The 25,093-nt window shown below is 40.5% G+C and overlaps 1 protein-coding gene across 4 annotated transcripts in view; it reads left to right on the top strand.

The window, feature by feature from the left end:
• The window catches only part of PLCB4 (phospholipase C beta 4), a 480,675-nt gene that overhangs the window by 188,133 nt on the left and 267,449 nt on the right, over nucleotides 1–25,093 (top strand). The window lies entirely within an intron of this gene.

Here is a 25,093-nt window from a genome sequence, read left to right as displayed (position 1 = left end):
TTTGTTTATCCGTCCATCCATTAGTGGACAGTTGTGGTGTTTTCGTCTTTTGGCTGTTGTGAATCGTGCTGCTATGAACATGTGTATACATGTATTTGAGCCTCTTCCTGTTGTTCTGGGATATACCTAGGAATGGAATTGCTGGGTCGTATACTAACTCTGTGTTTAACTTTTGGGGGTGGGGTGGAACAGCGCTGGGTCTTCTTTACAGCCATGAGAGCTTCACGAGGCATCACGCAGGTGCTCTAGTTGTGGGCTCAGCTGCCCTGTGGCATGTGGGGCCTTAGTTCCCAACCAGGGATCAGACCCACGCCCCCTGCATTGGAAGGTGGATTCTTATCACTGGGCCGTGAGGGAAGTCCCTATTTTGAACTTCCTGAGGAATTGCAAAGCTCTTCTCCACAGTAGCTGCACCATTTTTCACTCCCACTATCAATGCACTTGAGTTCCCATTTCTCCACATCGCTGCCGACACTTACTTTCTTTTTCATTTTTTAAAGGCATCTGATGAGTGTGAAATGGTATCACATGTGGTTTTGATTTGCATTCCATGATGACTAACCATGTGCATCTTTTCATGCGGTGCTTGGCCATTTGTATAGCTTCTTTGAAGAAATGTTAGTTCAAGTTATTTACCCATTTGTTTAAGTGTGTTGCTTGCTTTTTTGTTATTAAATTGTAGAAGTTTTTTTTATATATATATATATTCTGGTTACTTGGTCTTTCTCAGATATATGACTTGCAGACTTTCTCTCATTTTATAGATTGTCCTTTCACTTTCTTGATAATGTCTTTTAATGCACACAAGTTTTTAATTTTAATGAAGTTGAATTCACCTGTTTTTTAATGCTATTGCTTTTGCACATGTCAAATATAAGAATCTGCTGCCAAACCCAAAGTTATATTTTGACTCTTCAGAGCACCTCCTCTCTTTGCTTTTGTTATCGTTTTCCGCTGTAGTGATTCTGGAACTGTGGTACTGCACCTCAGGAGAAAGCAGCGGCCCAGTGAACAGTCATGTAGTTGCATCGGGGATTATTACAAGTGTGCTAGACTCCAGACACTTCTCGTGTTTATGGTCACGCCCTTGGAACCACGATGAGAACCTTGTTGGCTATTCAAAGCAGAGCCACCATGCAGGCTTTTGGGTGAAAACTGCTTGTTAAAATTTCAAGGGAGGCAGAGGTTGGAGAGATTAGAAGGAGGAAGACTCCACATGTCATTGCTGGCTTTGAAGATGGAGAAAGATGAGCCAAGGGATAGGGTCAGCCTCTAGAAGCCTAGAACAGCTCCAGCCAACAGCATGTAAGGGAATCAGGACCGCAGTCCTATAGCAACATAGAACCAAACTCTGCCAGCAAACTAAGTGAGCTTAGAAGTGAATTCCCCCCTAGGGACACTGAAAAGGAATTCATCCCTGCCGGCATCTTGATCTTGACCTTGTGAACACTGAGCACAGAAACTAACCAACCCTCCCAGACTGTGACCTACAGAACGGAGAATGTTAAGTTTACCTTTGAATGCCTAAAAAGAAGTGAATGTTGTGAGCATCATTATAAGGATATCTTGGTTATTTTTTTTTAAACTGAAGATCGCAGTGTATCATGTATTGTTTAGTAGATTTTTAAATTAAATACATATTGATTTTATTCATGTAACAAACGAAAACAAAATAATTCCAAGGGAGCCTTCTAGAAAAGAACAAAGCATGTGGGCTTCCCGTTTGCTGTTCGCTGGTTTATGCATGTGTTCAGCTGTGTTAGTCATTGTCTTCAATTATATGAGCATTTTTAAAAAAGCCTTCTCTCATATAAAGGAAAACTGTGGCATAGGCATCAAAATCAGGAAGGAATCAGAAGGAGCGAGAGTGAGGAGGAAGACAGGTGATGTTGCCAGGATTGGTTGCGGGGGTTGTCACATTTTTTTCCCAGTAAGTTTGACAACTGGTCCATTCCTTTGAGAGCAGTGAGGCTGGGTGAGGCCTCCACCCAGGGCTACCCATGAGTGTCGGAGGTAATTTCGGGCCTGGCAGGGCCTCCTGAAAGAGGCTCCCTTCCAGATAGGTGAAACGGGCTTTTCTTACCTTCGCAGTTGGGTTAGGAAAAGTTTGGGGAGACACGTAGACTAGGGTCCTGGGACCTTCATGCACTGAACAGGAGCATCTGCAAGTAGAGCTCCCCCCTGGGTAGAGGGCCAGGTGGGAGCCCAAGAACTCTGAGAAGCAGGTCCTCGAGGGGCAGCAGATATCATCAGGCCTGACTCGGGGACTAGCCAGAACTCACCACTGACTATGAAGCTCGGTCTTCAGAGTTTGGCAGGAGCTTTACAGCATCACTATGAGGACACAATTCTCATCTGATACAAACAAACCAGCCAACCACTCTCAAAACCAACTGCTTGCTCTTAGAGAGTGCATGACACATAACAAGTGCTCAATTAATGATCGTCATTATTTGTGTTGAATATACCAAAGGATGGTCTGACAGTTTGCTCCTTAGAGAAGCCCTCGGCTAGGATTTCCGGACTAAGTGTTGACTGTCGCCTGCTGTCTGAGGCATCCACTGTGATGCTGCATTTCCTGTTGGAGTAGAAGTACAGGGGCAACAAGAAGCTCCTCTATGTCAGTGTGTGCTTTCTGATCAGTTATGAGAGTGACTGTCTGCAGCGTTAAGTGCTAAAACAGACCCAGAAATCCTGCACAGGAAGGGCTTTAGGAATCTGTGCCTCCAGTAAAAGGGCACATGTCCCCTGCCTGTGCCCACTGCCTTTCAGGGAGTTTACCATTTGATGGGGAACTCCAGGAGCTAAAGTCCACACAGCAAGAGGACATACCAGATATCAGCGGAGATCCCCTCTCAGAATGGCATGGAAGTGAAAGATTTACTTCCTTATTTCATGTTTTATCTCTTAAAATGGTGAACTTATTTTTTTTTTTTACTTTATTATCTAAAAAATTTCTTTTGCAACAAATATGGATTTATTATGTTTAAAACTTTTTCTTTTAAAATTTCTATATATTTAAATAAATTTTTATTGAAATATAGTTGATTTATAGTATTATATTAGTTTCAGATATACAATTATACTCCACTTAAAGTTATTGTAAAGCACTGGTTATGTTCTCTATTCTGTACAGTACATCCTGGTAGCTTTTTTCTTTTGTCCATAGCGGTTTTACCCCTTTACCTGCCTTGCTACTTCTTCCATTCTTCTCATCTCCAGTATGACTAGTTTTTTCCTCTTTATTTGTGATTCTGCTTCTGTTTTGATTTGTCGTTGTTACTGTTAAGTCACTAAGTTGTCTCCCCACAGACTGTAGCACACCAGGTTCCTCTGTCCTCTACCACTTGCCAGAGTTTGTTCAGACTGCTGTCTGTTGAGTCGATGATGCCATCCAACTATCTCATTCTCTGCTCCCTGCTTCTCCTTTTGCCTTCAATCTTTCCCCACCTCAAGGTTTTTTCCAGTGAGTTGGCTCTTCACATCAGGTGGCCAAAATATTGGAGCTTCAGCTTCTGCAACAGTCCTTCCAGTGAATATTCAGGGTTGATTTCCTTTAGGATGGACTGATTTGATCTCCTTGCTATCCAGGGGACTCTCAAGAGTCTTCTCCAACACCACAGTTCAAAAGCATCAATTCTTCGGTGCTCAGCTTTCTTTATAGTCCAACTCTCACATCCATATATGACCACTGGAAAAACCATAGCTTTGAGTAGATGGACCTTTGTTGGCAAAGTAATGTCTCTGCTTTTTAGTATGCTGTCTAGGTTTGTCAAAGCTTTCCTTCCAAGGAGCAAGCATCGTTTAATTTAATGGCTTCAGTCACAGTCTACAGAGATTTTGGAGCCTAAGAAAATAAAGTCTGTCACTGTTTCCACTTTTTCCCCTTCTATTTGCCATGAAGTGATGGCACTGTATGCCATGATCGTAGTTTTTTGAATGTTGAGTTTCAAGCAAGCCTTTTCACTCTGCTATTTCACTCTCATCAAGAGATTCTTTAGTTCCTCTTCAACTTTCTGCCATCAGAATTATATCATGTGCATATTTGACATTGTTTATATTTCTTTTGGCAGTTTTGATTGCAGCTTGTGATCCAGCCGAGTATTTTGCATGATGTACTGTGTATAGAAGTTAAATAAGCAGGATGTGAATATACAGTTCTCTCGTACTCCTTTCCCAATTGTGAACCAGTCAGTTGTTCCGTGTCTGGTTCTCTTGTTTCTTGACCTGCATACAGGTTTCTCAGGAGACAGATAAAGTGACCTGGTATTCCCATCTCTAAGAATTTCCCACAGTTTATTGTAATCCACACAGTCAAAGGCTTTAATGTAGTCAATGAAACAAGTAGATGTTTTCTTGGAACTCCCTTGCATTCTCCATGATCCAGCAAATGTTGGCAATTTGATCTCTGGTTCTTCTTTGTTACCCAGCTTGTACATCTGCAAGTTCTTGGTTCACATACTAGTGAAGCCTAGTTTAGGGGATATTGAGCATAACGTTGCTAGTGTGTGAAGTGAATGCAATTGTGTGGTAGTTTGAACATTCTTTGGCATTGCCCTTCATTGTGATTGGAGTGAAAACTGAACTTTTCCAGTCTTGTGGCCACTGCTGAGTTTTCTAAATTTGCTGACATATTGAGTGCAGCACTTTAAGAGCATCATCTTTTAGGATCTGTTTTGATATATTAATTCATTTGTTTTACTTTTTAGATTACACATAGAAGTGATAGCACACAGTATTTGTCTTTCTCTGACTTTTTTTCACCAAGTGTAATATCCTTCAATTTTGTCCGTGTTGTTGCAATAGCAAGATTTCTTTTTTATGACTTGAGTAGTAGTCCACCGTTCACTTTTCACTTTCATGCATTGGAGAAGGAAATGGCAACCCACTCCAGTGTTCTTGCCTGGAGAATCCCAGGGACGGGGGAGCCTGGTGGGCTGCCGTCTCTGGGGTCGCACAGAGTCGGACACGACTGAAGCGACTTAGCAGCAGCGGCGGCAGTAGTCCATGATATATTTGTAACACATCTTTTTTATCCATTCCTCTGTCAATGGATACTTAGGTTGCTTCCACACCCTGCCGTGTTTAAATAGTGCTGCTGTGAATGTTGGGGTGCGTGTATCTTTTTGAAGTAGTGTTTTCATTTTTTTTTTTTTTTTTGGATATATGTCCAGGAGTGGGATTGCTTAAGACTTTTTTGTTTTGACGATTAAGCCAGATCAGAGTGATTATCCGGGAAAAAAGCTGGGACATTTTTTGTACATTTTTTTCCCATAGGCAGTGTTTTAGTCTGCTAGATATGCCATAACAAAATGCCACAGACTGGTTGGCTTGAACAACAGAAACTTGTTTCCGCAGAGATCTGGAGGTTGCGAGTCATCAGGTGCACTTCTCCTGAGGTCTCCTTGGCCTGCAGATGGCCACTTCCCTGCTGTGTCCGCACAGTCTTTTCTCTGTGCACACACATCCCTGGGGTCCTTTTGTGTGTCCGAATTTCCTCTCCTTACAAGGCTTGCAGTCAGATTGGATGAGGGCCCACCATTGGAGCCTATTTCTATTTTAATTACCTCATTAAAGGTTCCATCTCCAAATAGGGTCACAGTTTGAGGTACTGGGAGTTCAGGCTTCAACCTATGAATTTTGGAGGAGACAAAATTCAGTGCATAGTAGGCAGCACACGGGTGAAGGAGAACATAGACAAGTAGGAATGAAGACCCAGAAAAGTGAGTCAAAAGTCAGAGCCAAGGGGAATAAGGAGAATTTGTAGGAGGGGACTCTATGCACTGCTAATGAGATAGAAACAGTTTTGTTACCTGATCAATGTATCAATTAGCTTTTGCTGCATAACAGACTAGCCCTAAAACATCCTGGCGTAAACCATCAACCATTTAGTTAGCTCACAATTGACTGGGTTGGCAGTTTGAACTCCCCTTAGTGGGGAAAGTTCTATTGCTCTCCACTGAGCTTATTTAAGCATCTGTGGTCAACTGCTGGGCATACTCAGAGCTGGCTGGTCGAGGATGGTCTTAACTGGAAGACCCATTTCTCCTCCATGTGTATCTTGATTTCTAGCAGGCCAGTTTGGGCTTCAAAGAAAGTGCGAGAGAGAGAGTGTGAATGAGTATAAAAGCACATACCCTCCTTTCTTCCACACTCTGGTTGTCAGGGGAAGTCACAGACCAGTCTAGATTAAAGAGATAGGGAAATATACCTTTTCAGGTGAATGGTTTTGCGACAAAGATTATTTGACTATGAAAATTATGTAGCCTGTTATATTTATATTCATAATACTTTGCCACTCTCTAGCTCAGACAGTAAAGCATCCGCCTACAATGCAGGAGACCCAGGTTCTATCCCTGGGTTGGGAAGATCCCACAGAGAAGGAAATGGCAACCCACTCCAGCATTCTTGCCTGGAGAATCTCATGGACAGGGAAGCCTGGCGAGCTACAGTCCATGGGGTCGTAAAGAGTCAGACATGACTGAGTGAATAGACTTGTTTGTATTCATAATCAGGAAATAACAACCTGGAAAGGAATTCCTAGGGCATTTATTTATGAGTGGTGGTTCTTTCTTCCCAAATTGAGATGAATAGTTTAACTAGATCATTTCCTTTAATCAGAGTGTCTTACTTTCCTGTATGGCTTGATCCAGCTAGCTCACTGGTAAAGATCCTTGTCAGGAGAATGCTGAGTGATAGCTCAGTTTTCATCCCTTATGCTACTTAGGATGTAGCGTCTGGAAAGAAAGTGGAAACCTTCAGCTGTTATCTCATGGAGATAGACCTCATGAGGCTGTAACAGGAGAACAAGATCTCTGGGGTCTTGGGTAGGGAGGATCTGGAGAAAATCCAAATTTGACACCTTATGTGGGAAAATATGCTTCATATAAACTCTCACAGAAGAGAGAGTTACCTCCTTGTCACCAGGCTTACCAGTCCTTTGTACCCACATAGGGCTCTCTCTGTTAAGTGACTCCTCCCTATAATTAGTGTTTCATGTGGAAAAACATGCTGTTTCTAGCAGCTGGTCCTCAGTGCCATTATGGGATGGTTCTGTGCACTGAATTACATGGAGACGAAGAAGAGCATCTTGTGGGGCAGAGAAAGCAAACTGGTGTGTGAAGGCTGAAATGTTCAATATTGAAGTTTTTTATCTGGAAAGTAAACATATTTTTTAGTGCACTTACATAGAACTGTTTGGCAGATTCTCATACAGTTCAACATACGCTCACCATATACCACTAGCATTTTCACTCTTAGGTTTGTTCTTTTTTTTTCCCAAAGAGAATGAAAAGTTATATCCACGCAAAGATTGTAAATGAATGTTCATAACAGCCTTAGTTTTACTAACAAAAATTGAGAAAAACAAACAAACAAATGTCCACCAAATTAATGCATAACAATTTATGAGCTCTGCATGTCATGGAATACTGCTTAACAGTAGAAAAAGAACAAGTTACTGGTACAGCTAACAACTTGGGGGGACCCCACATTGGGGGAACTCAGAAACATCCTACTGTATAAAAGAAGTGATACATAAAAGGGTACTTGCTGTGTTATTTCATTTATAGGATATTCTGGAACTGGCCGATCTGATCTGTCATGGTAGAAAGCATATCCGTACTTGCTTGTGGCTGGAGTTTGTGTTGGGTAGGGTGTAGGGGTGGGGATGGCCAAGGGTCCAGAGAAGCTTTTGAGCTGATGCAAACTGTTCTAGTATCTTGATGATGGTGCTGGTTACATGGGTGCATCGTATTAATATATAATGTAGCCCTCAATAAATCAAGGTGCTTGGAGGGGTGTTGTCCATGTTTTTCAATACATATGTGACATTAAGAGCAATATCATGAAAAAGTTTTTGATCATCAAATAGGACATATGTTTGAATAGGTTAAAGATTAAAACTTTCTAGAAGTTATCATGTTTTTTGTTGTTTAGTTGCCAAGTCGTGTCCTACTCTCTTGTGACCCCATTGCCTATAGCTTGCCAGACTCCTCTGTCCATGGGATTTCCCAGAGAAGAATACTAGAGTAGGTTGCCATTTCCTTCTCCAGGAGATCTTCCTAACCCAAGGGTCAAACTTGTGTCTCTTGTATTGCCAGGCAAATTCTTTACCAATGAGCCACCTGGGATAGCCTAGGCTTTTTCTTAGATTTAGTCATCTCTGAATTGTCCATTGTTGGAAACAGTGGGTAATAACAAGCAAGTAAACTGCTTAGAATCTCATCATATTTAGACCTGGCCTGTGTGACTAAGCCAGTATATTTTTTTAATTGAATCAGATTTTAAAAATTCTTTGCTTCCCAAATTTCCCAGATTTCCTGAATTATTTGGGAACTCCATTTATACAGTTGAACTATCGTAACTACTGCTAGGTGAAGAAAATAGGTAATTTTTAACATTTGATGCAATATGGAGGAATAAAATCAAGTTTATGGTTCATAGATCATATGTTCATGTCAATCAATCAATTCTTATTCCTATGAAAAGAGTGCTTTAAACATGGGTAAATGTTTTATGTGTACCATACAGGTTCCAAAGTGGAGAAAATAATATAAGAACAAGAGGCAAATAGCCCCTTAAAATCGATTGGAAGTGTCCAATCTAACCAGGCAGAACTTGATGTTAAAATTCTGTTTTGGCCTATTCACTGTCTCATTGTTTAAAAGATAAAGCTGAGAGAAAAATAGGTTTGTCATATGTTTATTTGGATTCAGTGCTGGATGTAACTTAGTAACATTTTTTTTTTTTTTTTTTTTACGATCAAAGGATTTTTAAATTCTCAGATGTCATTCATGCTCCAGAGTGCTAGCACCTGTGATTTATGTTGTCAAAAGCTGATGATGCTAAAATGGAAGCAGATTTTATTTTTCATCTTAGTCAAATTATAGTCTATTTTGGTTGACTAAAATATATCTCATTTTAGTTTTGTTTTGATCATTCAGAAATGGTTTGCAGATTTCATGTTTTTTAATATTATAATATTAAATGATAAAGAAGCTGGACTCAGGAAAACTTTATAGTTCTCCCCTGATTAGTGTTTTCTAAAATGGTCATTTTTGGGGGTATTTTATGTCTGTGATTAATTCATTCATATATCAAGTATTTATCAAGTGTCTAACAGGTACTAAGCATTTTTTTAAAGCATTTGGAAGACAGCAGTGAATTAGAGAAGAATTATTTTCTGGTAGAGGAGGGGAGAGAGAATACAGAAGTAAACAGGAAAAGGGTCCAAGATTAGTAAGACTCTAACCTCACTTCCTCCTACAGACACATTGGGTCTATACCTCCATACAGAGCAGTTCTCTTGAAGAAGACCTGAGTGCTGATTGAACAGCTACTACACATAGAAGGGACCCCAGGGAAACAAGTAGGAAAGATGAAGACATGGTATCCATAGAAACCTCTCCCCTGGGGCAACAACTGTAGTAGGGAGGGATATTAACGAGGGGCCCAAGCACAACTCACCCACCCTGGGACACAGTGAAAAACAGCGGTATAAAGGGTACCGGACTATACAAGAAGGAAAGACATTTATTAAATCTAGTTCTGTTGGAACTAATAAAGAATTCAGTAAAATTTCAGGATGGAAAATTAATATACAGAAACCTGTTACATTTCTATATGCCAATAACAAACTGTTAGAAAGAGAAATTAAGAGGATAATCCTTTTATAATTACATCAAAAAGAATAACATATCTAGGAATACATTTAACCCAGGAGGTGAAAGACTTTAGGATATAGGGAAAACTATTGGACATTTAGAATGGAAATTGAAGATGACACAAGTAAGTGGAAATCCATGTACTCATGGATTGGAAGAATCAATATCATTATAATTGTCCTGCTACTCAAAATAATATACAGAGTCAGTGCAATCCCTATCAAAATATGAAAGGCATTTTTCATAGAAATAGAATAAATGATGCTAAAATCTGTATGGAAGCACAAAAGACCCTGAATAGTCAAGATAGTTTTGAGAAATAAAAACAGATCTGTAGGTATCATGCTCCTACACTTGAAAGTATACTATGAAGTTATGGTTATCAAAACAGTATCATACTGACACAAAACAGACACACAGATCAATTGGAACAGAATAGTGAATCTAGGAAAATAAACCCACATTCTTATGGTCAATTAACCTATGACAAAGTGGCAATAATATTGCTGTTGTTCAGTCGCTAATTCATGCCTGACTCTTTGTGACCCCATGGACCACAGTACACGAGGCTCCTCTGTCTTCCACTATCTTCTGGAGTTTGCTCAAATTCATGTCCATTGAGTTGGTCATGCTATCTGACCATCTCATTCTCATCCACCTTCTTCTCCTTTTGCTTTCAATTATTGCCAGCATCAGGGTCTTTTCTAATGAGTTGGCTCTTCACATCAGGGGACCAAAGTACTGGAGCTTAAGCTACAGCATCAATGTACACTTAGTCTGTCAGTCATGTCTGACTCTTTTTGACTCCATGGACTGTGGTCCACCAGGCTCCTCTGTCATTCTCCAGGCAAGAGTACTAGAGTGGGTAGACATTGCCTTCTCCAGGGGATCTTCCCAATCCAGGGATCTTGCATTGTAGGCAGATTCTTTACTCTCTGAGCCACCAGGGGAAGTCTTCAGTGACCTCCTTATTGGGAAATCTGAAGGTCTCCTTTCTGTCCCTATCAGCCACCTCAACAGTTTTGATCCAAGTAACCACCCTCTCCTTCCTGAAATACTCTTCTCTTAGAGACAGCAATTCCACACTGTCCTAACTTTTCTTACCTTATCAACCACTTCTCCTCAATCAGGATCTCTTTTGTTTTGCATAACCTCTATATGTTAGAGTGACCCAGGACTCTTCTCTATGTATTTTCTCTTTTGCTCTCATGTGGGCTCAAAGCTTTACATAACACTTATAGTTTTGTTCCTAGTTCTCATGTATTCAACTGTTCCAGACTCACATATCCAACTGCTTACTTGGCATTTTCACTGAAATACTTACTAAGCATATTAAACTTTAAAATTTAAAGCAGAACATTTTTATTTCCTATGATCTGGGAGGTGGGTCATAGAGTATCCTGCTGTGATGTATGTCAGAGAGTGTTTTGCCCATGTTCTCCTCTAGGAGTTTTATAGTTTCTGGTCTTACATTTAGATCTTTAATCCATTTTGAGTTTATTTTTGTGTATGATGTTAGAAAGTGTTCTAGTTTCATTCTTTTACAAGGGGTTGACCAGTTTTCCCAGCACCACTTGTTAAAGAGATTGTCTTTTCTCTATTGTATATTCTTGCCTCCTTAGTCAAAGATAAGGTGTCCATAGGTGCATGGATTTATCTGTGGGCTTTCTATTTTGTTCTATTGATCTATATTTCTGTCTTTGTGCCAGTAACATACTGTTTTGATGACTATGGCTTTGTAGTAGAACCTGAAGTCAGGCAGGTTGATTTCTCCAGTTCCATTCTTCTTTCTCAAGATTGCTTTGGCTATGTGAGGTGTTTTGTATTTCCATACAAATTGTGAAATTATTTGTTCTAGCTCTGTGAAAAATACCGTTGGTAGCTTGATAGGGATTGCATTGAGTCTATAGATTGCTTTGGGTAGTATACTCATTTTCACTATATTGATTCTTCAGATCCATGAACATGGTATATTTCTCCATCTATTGGTGTCCTCTTTGATTTCTTTCATCAGTGTTTTATAGTTTTCTATATATAGGTCTTTCGTTTCTTTAGGTAGATATATTCCTAAGTATTTTATTCTTTTCGTTGCAATGGTGAATGGAATTATTTCCTTAATTTCTCTTTCTATTTTCTCATTATTAGTGTATAGGAATGCAAGGGATTTCTGTGTGTTGGTTTTATATCCTGCCACTTTACTATATTCATTAATTAGCTCTAGTAATTTTCTGGTGGAGTCTTTAAGGTTTTCTATGTAGAGGATCATGTCATCTGCAAACATTGAGAGTTTTACTTCTTCTTTTCCAATCTGGATTCCTTTTATTTCTTTTTCTGCCCTGATTGCTGTGGCCAAAACTTCCAAAACTATGTTGAATAGTAGTGGTGAGAGTGGGCACCCTTGCCTAGTTTCTGACTTTAGGGGAAATGCTTTCAATTTTTCACCACTGAGGATAATGTTTGCTGTGGGTTTCTGATATATAGCTTTTATTATGTTGAGGTATATTCCTTCTATTCCTGCTTTCTGGAGAGTTTTTATCATAAATGGATGTTGAATTTTGTCAAAGGCTTTCTCTGCATCTATTGAGATAATCATATGGCTTTTATTTTTCAATTTATTAATGTAGTGTATTACATTGATTGATTTGTGGATATTGAAGAATCCTTGCATCCCTGGAATAAAGCCCACTTGGTCATGATGTTTGATTTTTTCAATGTGTTTTTGGATTCTGATTGCTAGAATTTTGTTAAGGATTTTTGCATCTATGTTCATCAGTGATATTAGCCTGTAGTTTTCTTTTTTTGTGGCATCTTTGTCAGGTTTTGGTATTAGGGTGATGGTGACCTCATAGAATGAGTTTGGAAGTTTACCTTCCTCTGCAATTTTCTGGAAGAGTTTGAGTAGGATAGGTGTTAGCTCTTCTCTAAATTTTTGGTAGAATTCAGCTGTGAAGCCGTCTGGCCCTGGGCTTTTGTTTGCTGGGAGATTTCTGATTACAGTTTCAATTTCCATGCTTGTGATGGGTCTCTTAAGATTTTCTGTTTCTTCCTGGGTCAGTTTTGGAAAGTTGTACTTTTCTAAGAATTTGTCCATTTCTTCCAAGTTGTCCATTTTATTGGCATATAGTTGCTGATAGTAGTCTCTTATTATCCTTTGTATTTCTGTGTTGTCTGTTGTGATCTCTCCATTTTCATTTCTAATTTTATTGATTTGATTTTTCTCCCTTTGTTTCTTGATGAGTCTGGCTAATGGTTTGTCAATTTTATTTATCCTCTCAAAGAACCAGCTTTTGGCTTTGTTGATTTTTGTTATGGTCTCTTTTGTTTGTTTTGCATTTATTTCTGCCCTAAATTTAAGATTTCTTTCCTTCTACTAACCCTGGCGTTCTTCATTTCTTCCCTTTCTAGTTGCTTTAGGTGTAGAGTTAGGTTGTTTATTTGACTTTTTTCTTGTTTCTTGAGGTATGTCTGTATTGCTGTAAACCTTCCCCTTAGCACTGCTTTTACAGTGTCCCACAGGTTTTGGGTTGTTGTGTTTTCATTTTCATTCATTTCTATGCATATTTTGATTTCTTCTGTGATTTGTTGGTTATTCAGCAGTGTGTTGTTCAGCCTCCATATGTTGGAATTTTTAATAGTTTTTCTCCTGCAATTGAAATCTAATCTTACTGCATTGTGGTCAGAAAAGATGCTTGGAATGATTTCAATTTTTTTTAATTTACCAAGGCTAGATTTATGGCCTAGGATGTGATCTATCCTGGAGAAGGTTCCATGTGCACTTGAGAAAAAGGTGAAATTCATTGTTTTGGGGTGAAATGTCCTATAGATATCAATTAGGTCTAACTGGTCTATTGTATCATTTAAAGTTTGTGTTTCCTTGTTAATTTTGGAAATAAAAGCAAAAATAAACAAATGGGACCTAATTAAAAGCTTCTGCACAACAAAGGAAACTATAAGCAAGGTGAAAAGAGAGCCTTCAGAATGGGAGAAAATAATAGCAAATGAAGCAACTGACAATGAATTAATCTCAAAAATATACAAGCAACTCTTGCAGCTCAATTCCAGAAAAATAAACGACCCAATCAAAAAATGAGCCAAAGAACTAAACAGACATTTCTCCAAAGACATACAGATGGCTAACAAACACATGAAAAGATGCTCAACATCACTCATTATCAGAGAAACGCAAATCAAAACCACAATGAGGTACCATTTCATGCCAGTCAGAATGGCTGCGATCCAAAAGTCTACAAGCAATAAATGCTGGAGAGGGTGTGGAGAAAAGGGAACCCTCTTACACTGTTGGTGGGAATGCAATCTAGTACAGCCACTATGGAGAACAGTGTGGAGATTCCTTAAAAAACTGGAAATAGAACTGCCTTATGACCCAGCAATCCCACTGCTGGGCATACACACTGAGGAAACCAGAAGGGAAAGAGACACATGTACCCCAATGTTCATCGCAGCACTGTTTATAATAGCCAGGACATGGAAGCAACCTAGATGTCCATCAGCAGATGAATGGATAAGAAAGCTGTGGTACATATACACAATGGATTATTACTCAGCCATTAAAAAGAATACATTTGAATCAGTTCTAATGAGGTGGATGAAACTGGAGCCTCTTATACAGAGTAAAGTAAGCCAGAAGGAAAACACCAGTACAGTATACTAACGCATACATATGGAATTTAGAAAGATGGTAACGATAACCCTGCATGAGAGACAGCAAAAGAGACACAGATGTATAGAACAGTCTTTTGGACTCTGTGGGAGAGGGCAAGGGTGGGATGATTTGGGAGAATGGCATTGAAACATGTATATTATCATATGTGAAGCAAATCGCCAGTCCAGGTTTGATGCAGGATACAGGATGCTTGGAGCTGACGCATTGGGATGACCCAGATGGATGGTATGGGAAGGGAGGTGGGAGGGGGGTTCAGGATGGGGAGCACGTGTACACCCGTGGTGGATTTAGGTAGATGTATGGGAAAACCAATACAATATTGTAAAGTAATTAGCCTCCAATTAAATAAATTTATATGAAATAAAATAAAGGGTTACTATCTGAAGATGGAAAAATAAATAAAAAGTTTGTAAAAAAATAATAAAGCAGAACACTTGATTTAAAAAAAAAAATCTATATTTTTCCTCTAGCTTTTCACTTACCAATAAATATCTCACCTGTTCTTCAATCTGGCACCTTCAGCATCATCTTCAATGCCTCCTTTCCCCTTATTATCTATATCCAATTCATCTGCTGCTGTCATGGCTTCCAAAATAGTCCCCCAAATTAGCCTACTTCTCTCCATCACCATCACAGTCAGTTTGTGAGTTTTTCTTCAGCTTAGTTCAATTCCACATTGCTTAGTAGACAGAGAATTGGGTGTGCTCCTCTTGGGGAACTGGTGAAGTGGGAGACAGTGAAATAGTAAGAATGTTTGGACAATGGAGTTTAGACTGAATAAGAAGGGAAGGGAGGCCCGGGACTGTGATGGATAATGAAAGAACAGTAGAGTCAATGGATGGTAGGAGTCTGTGAGAAATAGAATTGTTGGACTTGGAATTATGGTAGTTGAGAAGGTAACAGATGATGGACAGGGAAGGATGCTGGCATATGACGTTTAAAGGGGGTATTTTTGCTGATGATTTCAAGGTCAAGCAAATGCCTCTGTGTGGGGGTGACTAAAGTTGAGTGGATGAAGATATTATCCATGGTTAAAAAGCCAAGGGTCTTGACCTTGCCTTTGCTTCTGTAGGCCATAAGTGTTAGAACGTAGTAATCTATATTTTACGGAAAAATATTTAGTAGTCCCTATCCAACTGATGTAAACCAACTCTATTTCTATAGATTAGACCCCTCCCTTTAATGGAAACATGACTTCCAACAGCAGCAAACTATACTCATTATAGCCTCAGGCACCCAGAAAAATAGGCCACTTTCCCAATTCTGTTTTTAAAAATCCGTGACAAGTCCATGAATGGCCTAACCTTGTTCCTGGAGCTTAGGCAGGACCAGGCGCCCTTGGCTGGCAGAGTTCCCAGATGTAGAGGCAGGTTGTGGGGCACTTGATCCTGTAAATGCCTCCTGCAGATACCGGTTGGTTCTTATCATTCAGTGGGTGAGGAAGACATGCTGGACACAGTTCATGGGCAACTCTCCCTGAGAAATGTGATGTAGCCCCTCAGTCACATTTCTGGCATCTTACATGAGTGGTCTGGACCTTGCTCTTTCTCTATTGTTGGCTGTGCTGGCTCTTGGTTTCATGCAGGCTCCTCTGGATGCGGTGCACAGGTTTACTTGTCCCACAGCATGTGGGATCTTAGTTCACTGCCCGGGGATGGAACCCACATCCCCTTCATTGGAAGGCAGATTCTGTACCACTAGACTACCAGAGAAGTCCCTGGACCTTGTTCTTAACTTACTTTTCCAGATTAGTTCAGGAGGAAATTTAGCAGGCTGTGATGGCCTCTTTCTACTTCCAGGCCAAATAACTCTGTTGCCCAGATCCCTTGGTTTGTCTGTCATTTGTATATAAAATTTCTTTATTGAAATATAGCTAACATACAATTAGAAAAGTGCACAGATCATTACATATACAGCTTCCTGGATTTTAGTGAGGTTAGTGCATGTGTATAACCTGAAAAAGGAGAAGAGGGCAGCAGAAGACATGATTAAATAGCATCACTGACTTAATGGACCAGAATTTGAGCAAACTCTGGGAAAGAGTGGAGGACAGAGGACCCTGGCGTGCTTCAGCTCACGGGGTTGCAAAAAGTCAAACACAACTTAGCGACTGAACAACAAGAACGACGGCCTGAAAAAACAACAGGATGATCTGAGCACCTCACCCCAGGATCCCCCCATCACCTGTTCTGGTTACTGTTCCTTCCTTTCCCTAATGATACTCTTCTGACTTCTTACACTGTTTGTCTTTTAATGTCTTGCAGTTTTCACAGGAAAGGCTGATTCTGGTGAGCACATATACTGATAAAAATAAGGATATTTAGATGACCCATAGGTCTGTACTTCCTCCCAAGGCCTGAAATTCTGCTCCCCCTCCCAAAACAAGGAGGAATGACCTTCTGGCATAATAAGCAACATCACCCCCAGAGGCTGCTGGTGATTACATAATGATATAAACTCATAGGACATAGGACTCCTTTTCTAGTATCCAGACTTTTTCTTTTAATTTCTTGTTGTTGTTGTTGTTATTGTTCAAATATGAGCCTTGGGAACATTTTCTATGAGAGTCCTACGGGGAACAACCTAGTTAGACCATGCTAATTGGACAAGGCAGTGTTTAATCTTTCATTTGTGTATCGGTAATGGAGACAGCTCTTCTGATAAAGGTAACAGAAGCTGCTTGAATGGCTCTTGTGTCCTTCTGCAACAGAGCAGGGCTGCGAGATGTCAGCCTCTGAGGCAGGGTTTTCCTGGGCTTATTTTTAATGGATGGGAGAGGCACTTGGTCCAGATAAGTGGGAGCATTCTACGAGAGTTTCTATGGAAACTAACAATGTCAGATGGGATCAATGGTGGTTGAATACCGTTTCCTCCAAAGGCAACTTAGCGTATAGGATTTTGGCTAAAACTTGGCCTGGTAGAAGAGAAAGAGGAAGATGCTGTCTTTTATAGGAAAGGACAACAGCATACAGATTTCTCTTGTCACCTGTTGCCCCGTGTATGCTTCTATGTGACACTTTTTATTCTAGTACTATTTCCTCCACTATTTCCTGGAGATTGCTCAAATTCATGTCCTAAATAATTCCTTAGTGATGCATTTACTGTGTCACAAAAATACAGGTTGTGGAATAATGGGTTGCTCTCCCACATACTCTAAGAGAGTAAATAAAAAAGACAAAAATAAGAACTTAAAGCATGGTGTTTTCTGTATTATATTTTTTCTCACTTTTCTCTATTGTGTTTTATTTATTGGAGTATATTTTACATTTACTGGAAAATGCATAGATCACAGTTTAAGACTTTGTATTTTTATATGTAGGTATACTGATATAACTACTTCCCAGATCAAGATGTATATGTGTGTGCAGGCATTTGGGTATGAGTGTATGCTTAAGTGACCCATAATCTCTGCCTACACAAATGTGTCTTATCATAGCCATTATTAACTCTGTGTGGTTAAGGATCACTTCCTTATATTTCTAACTTGGGTTGCCACTTACCATTTCTCAGGTCCCGTGGTAAAGAATCTGCAAAACTCTTAGGGGCAGCCTCATTTCTAAGCCCATGGGGGTTTGCATACCCATCTTGCAATTTGGAGTTAATAAGGGCCTCCCCTAATTTAAATCAACAGCTGTTGCTAGCCAGGCATCATTTACTAATCAAATGCTGATTGAGCCCTTACTATTTATAAAGCATTCTCCCAGATTCTGTCCTCTCCAAACATAATTCAGATACAGAATATGCCTTCCTACAGTATGTAGGCTACAGAAATTAAGCTATGCAGTTCTAAAGTGTGTAAAGAATAAAACAAGCCAGCCAAACATCTCTTTGTTCCAGATCTTGAAGGTAGAAGGGTTTAGGCAGAGGGAGACGATGGTGGAGAATGCCTTCTGTGCATTCACGGTGGAGAAACCTCACACTAGACCACAGCTCCTGGGACAGCAAACCAGTAATGTGGCCAAAGTGTGGTCAAGAAAAGAGAAATTCCAGATTGTGTTAATGTACTTTTTGTATAGAAGTGAAATGATGAATTAAACAAAGCCAAACACTTTTATACCATGGGATTCCCAGAGCCCAGAGCATTCTAACATAGATTGTGAATCTCCCTATGGGAATTGGAGTGTGCAGCATATTCCAGATTGTCTTTCCATGGAATCCATTCTTTACTTTTCTTTCCTTAGTATTTTTATAAAAACTAGTGGAGGCATTAGTATTGCTTGGAACACTCTTGGGGGTCATGCTGCAGTGGGCAGTGATGAGCTAAGGGAAGCTTTTCCTCAGGAAAGGAAGGGAATAGCATTAAAGGGAGCAGTGCTCTGTAAATAATCACGTAGAAGCTGGCAGACTGAGATGACTGGGTTGGTTGGGGGCTGGAAAAAGAAGCTAGGGATTGGAGCAGAAGGGAATGATGAGTTGTAGAGAAATAAGGCTAGTCCAGGTGAGAGCCTAAGAACAGACAGATTAAAATGGTGATGCTCGGTGGTGCAGGGATGCAGGTACTGTAGGAAGGACTTGGGGTCTGTGGACGTACCACTAGCGTATTACTATCTTAACAGTCAACAATGAAGACATTCTGCGGTCAGTTCACTACAAGCAATACATGTGACACATGTCATGGTTCACAAGGACGGTTTCTAAAAGCAGAGTGGGCCTGTGCTAAGACCCTAAGGGGCTGCTGGGTTGATGGCTGTGGGCTGCCACATGTTGCTGTGGAGGAGGTGGGCTTGATGCTTCAGAGGATGTAAGCATAGCTGTCTTCCAGCACAGAGTAGGAGAGCTAGGAAACAACCTTTGCCTTCCCAGGTTGGTCTTACCATTCGAGTTCTTTCTACACATGACACTGTCTCCAGGCAACACCACATTTCTGGGCAGCTGCTCCCTTCACAGATTTTCACATAGCAGTACCTCTCCCTATGATTTTTCAGGGCTTAAAAGGAAAGTGGAAATCATCAACAGTTCCTCATTACTGAGGTTCTTAGTGCAGTTTTCCATGCAATAAATGTGCTCAAAGACAGTCGGAAAGGAAATCAGTCCTGAATATTCACTAGAGGACTGATGCTGAAGCTGAAACTCCAATACTTTGGAGACGGGGACGACAGAGGGTGAGACGGTTGGATGGCTTCATGGACTCAATGGACATGAGTTTGAGCAAGCTCCGGGAGTTGGTGGTAGACAGGGACGCCTGGTGTGCTGCGGTCTATGGGGTCACAAAGAGTTGGACAGGACTGAGTGAACTGAAAGAAAATCAGGTTGTATTTGAGGGACTTTCTGACGTATCTCACAGAATACCCTCTGCTCCTCTTGGTTGCCAGCTGGGTCATCTGTACTGAACAGTTATTCAGTAGGGTAAGTATAACATTTGAATTGTGTTTTTAATTAGAGTAATGTATGTGAGTGTGTGTGTATATATGTGTGTGTGTGTATATATATATATATATATTTTAAAAAATGAAGAAAGACAATCTGAAATGGACAATTCCTGCACACTCTCCCCAAGTTCTTTGGAGGCAATCATTATAACCATTTCTGTTTTTAAATTGTAATTATGGCTATTGTAATTATGTTATGGTTATTGCCATAACCTAAAGTATATCCTTGTCCTCTAGGACTCAATTGATCAGTTTTGGATGTTCTTTATTAACATTTAATGGATACAGATTTAACCCACATCAGTGACAATCTTCAATGTTTTGAATAATTACACATCTATATAGTTCTTCTGTCCATGGCCTATGTTAGGTTATGTAGCATTCTTGAGCCTGTTTTTTATTCCTTCAACATTTGAAAGCCTCTCTTACCTTCCCCCACCATGTAGAGTGATGATATTTGCTCCACTGTCCTTCCCTGGAATTTACTTCTTTGCGCTGCCACTTCTTTAAGCCATTCTCTCACTGTCGCATTGTCAGATATTAGTACATTTCCTATCACCATGGTTTCCCCAAGTTGTTATAGATTCATTACAAGCTGGGTTTTGATGGATGTGTAGCATTGAGTGTTGTGTCCCATAATTTCCTTAACTAAACTATTTCCCTCTTCCCCTGCAGCTCAGTTTTCCATTCTTTTGTTGCTGTTCACTATAAATAATTATATCTTCAGCCTTTTTGATGTGCTGATTAACCACTTTTATTTTTTAATTTTTAAATAATATATTTTATTGGAATACAGTTGATTTACAGTGTTAATTTCTGCTGTACAGCAAAGTGATTCAGCTATACATACATACATATGTATATGTATTCTTTTCCACTGTGGATTATCACAGGATGTTGAATATAATTCCCTCTGCCGTATAGTAAGGCCTTGTTGTTTATCTGTTCTGTATATAATAGTTTGCATCTGCTGATCCCAAACTTCTAATCCACCCCCCACCCACTCCCTCTTGCAACCACAGGTCTGTTCTCTGTGACTCTATTTCTGTTTTGTAAATAAGTTCATTTCTGTCATATTTTAGATTTTACACACAAATGATATAATACGGTATTTGTCTTTCTATTTCTGACAATTAGTATGATCATCTTCAGATCCATCCATGTTGCTGCAAATGGCATGATTCTTTTTAATGACTAATATTCCATTGTGTATATGTACCACACCTTCTTTGTCCATTCATCTGTTCAATGGATATTTAGGTTGTTTCCATGTCGTGGCTATTGTGAATAATGCTACTGTGAACATAGGCGTGCATGTGTCCTTCAAATTACTTGTAAGTCATCATTTATGCTGTGTCTAAGCTTGATTCTTCCTTCTGTCCTGCAGCAGCTCCAATCCACACCCACTGCAACCCTGTCCTGCCGTACTTTGGACTGTAGCTTTCCCTGCTGAGATCTCATGTTATACATTTATGCCTGCTTGTTAAATGCCTCTCTAACTTCTGCTCTTGTTTGCTCTTAATGCTTTCTCTTCTCTTCAGGTGTCAGTCAATTCTCCTTATTCCTTAAATTTCATTTCTCTGTGGGACTCAGAGGTGTCTGTGGGGGAAAGCAGAGAAGGGAAGGGGTGATGAGCACTCAGGTTCAGTCTGACCACCCCCTCTGCTTAGGTTTTGTTCTGTTGCCTACCCTGATGACCTGTGGGGTCAAAACTGTTACTGCATTTCCCTGTGGTGGCAGAGACTTGTTTTGAATCACAAAAATCTCATGCAGCTCATCGAATCACTGACATACCTTCTTCCTCTTCCCTTCTTATCTTAATGTTGTGGAATGGAAAATAGTATCTATGCAAGAAGTATTTAGGGCTAGTTTTCTTTGAAATATAAGCAACATAGGAAATAAATGGAAGGTAAGTCAAAAGAGTTTCCAGTGGGATTAGTTTTAACTACAAAAGAATATCTCACCCGATTGGGGAGGGCTTCTCTGATTTTCTGTGCCAGTAATGATTTTATGGTTGGGGTAAATATTGTTGCCTCTCTCTTCTCATCCCTATTTATTTTACTCATTCACACACCTCCTTTTCATCTCTTCTTAGAGAAGTAGAGATCAGTGAATCAGTCTCAGTCATTCTTTTATTCATCTCGTGGCAAGACAGTGACAGCATGCACATGTACACAACAAAAGCTCTGAGAGAGAAACCCGTGAGCAAAAAGCAAGGTGGGAAACATTGGCCAGGCATAAAAGAAAAGGCAATGAGAAAACTTTGCATAGTGTTGACCAACACTGAATATGATTGTCCAACTCAGAATGACTGTGCAGTGAACCGGCAGCTTCACTCAAGGGCTGTACTCAAGAGCACCCAGGGCAGCGGGAGGCTTTCCGTCCGGGCGTAACCTGGAGACACCGAAATGCAGATAGCGCCTTCCCCAGGGAGTCTCAACAAGTCACTGGACTCAGGGTTGAGCTAAGCATGACCAGGATGGCAGATGCTTCATCAGTTATCTCTGGCTAAAGTAATGCTGAGCAGTTATCACCCCAGAACCTCAATTTGTAGCAATAAACATTCATTTTTGGTCACAGACTCACAGCACAGCTGGGCATTTTTGCTGCTTTGGGCTCGGCTCCTCTGGGCTTACGCATGCATCCGTGGTCAGCTGGTGGGTCAGCTGGGGACTGGCTAGTCACGGATGACCTCAGCTGGACTGACTCAGCTCCGTTCCGCCTGGTCTCTCATGCCCTGTTGGCTTAGCCTGGCCTTGCTTGTGGTGACGAGCAAGGTCCCAAGAGGAGGAGCCCAAGCTTGCAAGACCTCTTGAAGTCTTGATTTAGAACTGGCACATAGTACTTCTGCTTCTTTCTATTGGCCAAAACAGGGTTCAAGGCCAACCCCAGAGTCAGAATGGAAAGAGTCTTCAAAGTTAGCAGACAAAGGAAAAGGATACATAGAAGCTGTTAACTGGAGACATCAAGGAATCTGCCTCATTCCACAGCCTCCTGTACTAAACATTAGACCTGGGGGAGGTTTTGTGTGTGTGTGTGTGTGTGTGTGTGTGTGTGTATGTATGTGTGCGCGCTCAGTCATGTCTGACTCCTTGTGACCCCTTTGGACTGTAGCTCAAGAGGCTTCTCTCTCCATGGAATTTTCCAGGTAAGAATACTGGAGTGGGTTGCCATTTCTTTCTCCAGGGGATCTTCCTGACCCAGGGATAAAACCTGCATCTCTGGTATCTCCTGCATTGGAAGGCAGATTATTTACCAACTGTCCCACCTAGGAGGCTGGCCTTACCAGGGCACAAAGGTCAAAAAGTAAAACAGGAACAGTCATTATGAGAAGATCCACTTTTAAGAAGAGGGACTGGGATGGAGCCACCTACTGGTTCCTCCTTTGGGACAAGGAGCAAATTCTCTGAGGGGCAAATGAAAGGGGTGACTCATGGGTCCCTTGAAAAACTTGCCTCAGGAGCAGTTATATGAGCAGTAGCAGCAGTTATATGAGCAGTAAAGAGGTCCTTTTATTATTGAAGAATTTAATCCAATATGAATGAGCAGAGGCTGGACATTCTTAATTTGAAGCACTATCTGATTTCCTGGCTTCCCAGGTGGCTCTCATGGTAAAGAACCTGCCTGCCAGTGCAGGAGAATAAGAGATGTGGTTCAATCCCTGGGTCAGGAAGATTCCCTGCAGAAGGAAATGGCAATCCACTCCAATATTCTTGCCTGGAGAATCCCATGGACAGAGGAGCCTGGAGGGCTGAAGTCCATAGCGTTGCCAAGAGTTGGACACAACTGAAGTGACTGCACACACACACACTGATTTCCTACCAGTGTTGGGGAAGGAGACTTGGAGAGTGCACACTATTCTGGGCTTGTGCAGTCTGGCTGGAGCTTTTAGAGACCCTGACATGCTCCTTCCCCACACTGAACTTTCTTCATGGAATTCGAGTACAGTTCAGGGAACTCAAGCACTAGTTTTCAAAAAGTATGGTCCTCAGACCAGCCTCAGCATCACTTGGCAACCTGGTAGAAATGCAGATTCCTAACTGCAAGAGATTTCTGAATCAGAAACTGGGGGTGAGACTTAGGAATCTATGTGGTAACAGCTCTCCAGGTGATTCTAATGCTTGCTCAAGTTTGAGACTACTGAGTTAGATGATTGTATGTGGCTTTGACAGGTTTAAAAGAAAATAGCTAGATATAGCAAATATCAATTCATGATTTCCACTCATATTTGAAACTCAGATCATTAATAAGTCATATTTTAATGTAGGTGTGTCCTGTGTAATATTTGGGACATTTATTCATTGGACATGCTTATAGTAAAATGTTACTTATTGTTGATCTGAAATCAAATTTGTTTTATCTGGTAACCCTAAAAAGAGTATAGAAAACTGTCACAGGGTTCAAAGAACAATCAAGATCATTATAATAGAGGTTCTAGAGAAAAGGCTAAAGAAATTGACGTGGTGAACACAAGAGAGGAGGACATTGGTGGAAGGTTTTATTTAAAGGGGATGCTGCTAAGCAGAAGAAATTTCTCTTAGCACAACTTCCTGTCAATAAATGACTTCAGTGGGGGTTCTGAGTGATTTTGTGATTCTCAGTGGTAGTCAGATGGATTTGGAGATTTTATGCAACTGTGATGCAGCCAGTCCTCCAGGCCCTGTTTGTGAAGGAGCAACTTAGGCGTTTGCCAACAGGGGGCTGGAGCAGTTGATTTCTTAAGGTCTTTTATGACTTCTCATGAGACTGTTTGCAGAAACTAACACAACATTGTAAAGCAACTATATTCCAATAAATTTTTTTAAAAGACTGAATTTACAGTTTTTGCTTCTTATTTTTTGAAAAGTTCATAGTCTTTTCATTGATTTGTAAATGTGAGCTTATCTGGACGGTGGCTTTTCAGAACATGGATATGAAGGCGAGGCAGTAAAGCAGAGTTGTTAAGAAGATGCTTTTGAAGCCATATGCACAAGCCAGCAAAGCTCTATGCCCTGGATCACCATTCACCTTTGCGCTTGGCACTTGACTCCTTCAGGCCTGTGGTATCTTTTGTTGCAGTTACCAAAGTTATCTTGATGACCTTAACCTCCCTCTGGCCCACTTTACTGCTCAACCAGATTAGTGTTCCGAAGAAAAATCTCAGTTCAAGTCACCTCTGGCTAAAAGCGTTCGGGGGTGTTAAGTTGCAGATGTTAGTTCTTTAACTCAGCACTTACTCCCTTGGAGTCAAGTTGTGCACAGTTATCTGTATTGTCCTGTTTTTCTGTGAGCCTTTGGGCTTCTTAAGAACAGTATTGCTTTCTCTATATCCCATATCACCTGCCATGGTAGTTTAAAGCTATGGTTTATTCTGGTATCTGCTGCATGAGTAAATA

The sequence above is a fragment of the Bos indicus x Bos taurus genome, chromosome 13, assembly GCF_003369695.1.
Source record: "Bos indicus x Bos taurus breed Angus x Brahman F1 hybrid chromosome 13, Bos_hybrid_MaternalHap_v2.0, whole genome shotgun sequence".
In the NCBI taxonomy this organism is placed as follows: Eukaryota; Metazoa; Chordata; class Mammalia; order Artiodactyla; family Bovidae; genus Bos; species Bos indicus x Bos taurus.
The sequence above is the reverse complement of the archived record's forward strand: the minus strand, read 5'-3'. Positions and strand labels throughout refer to the sequence as shown.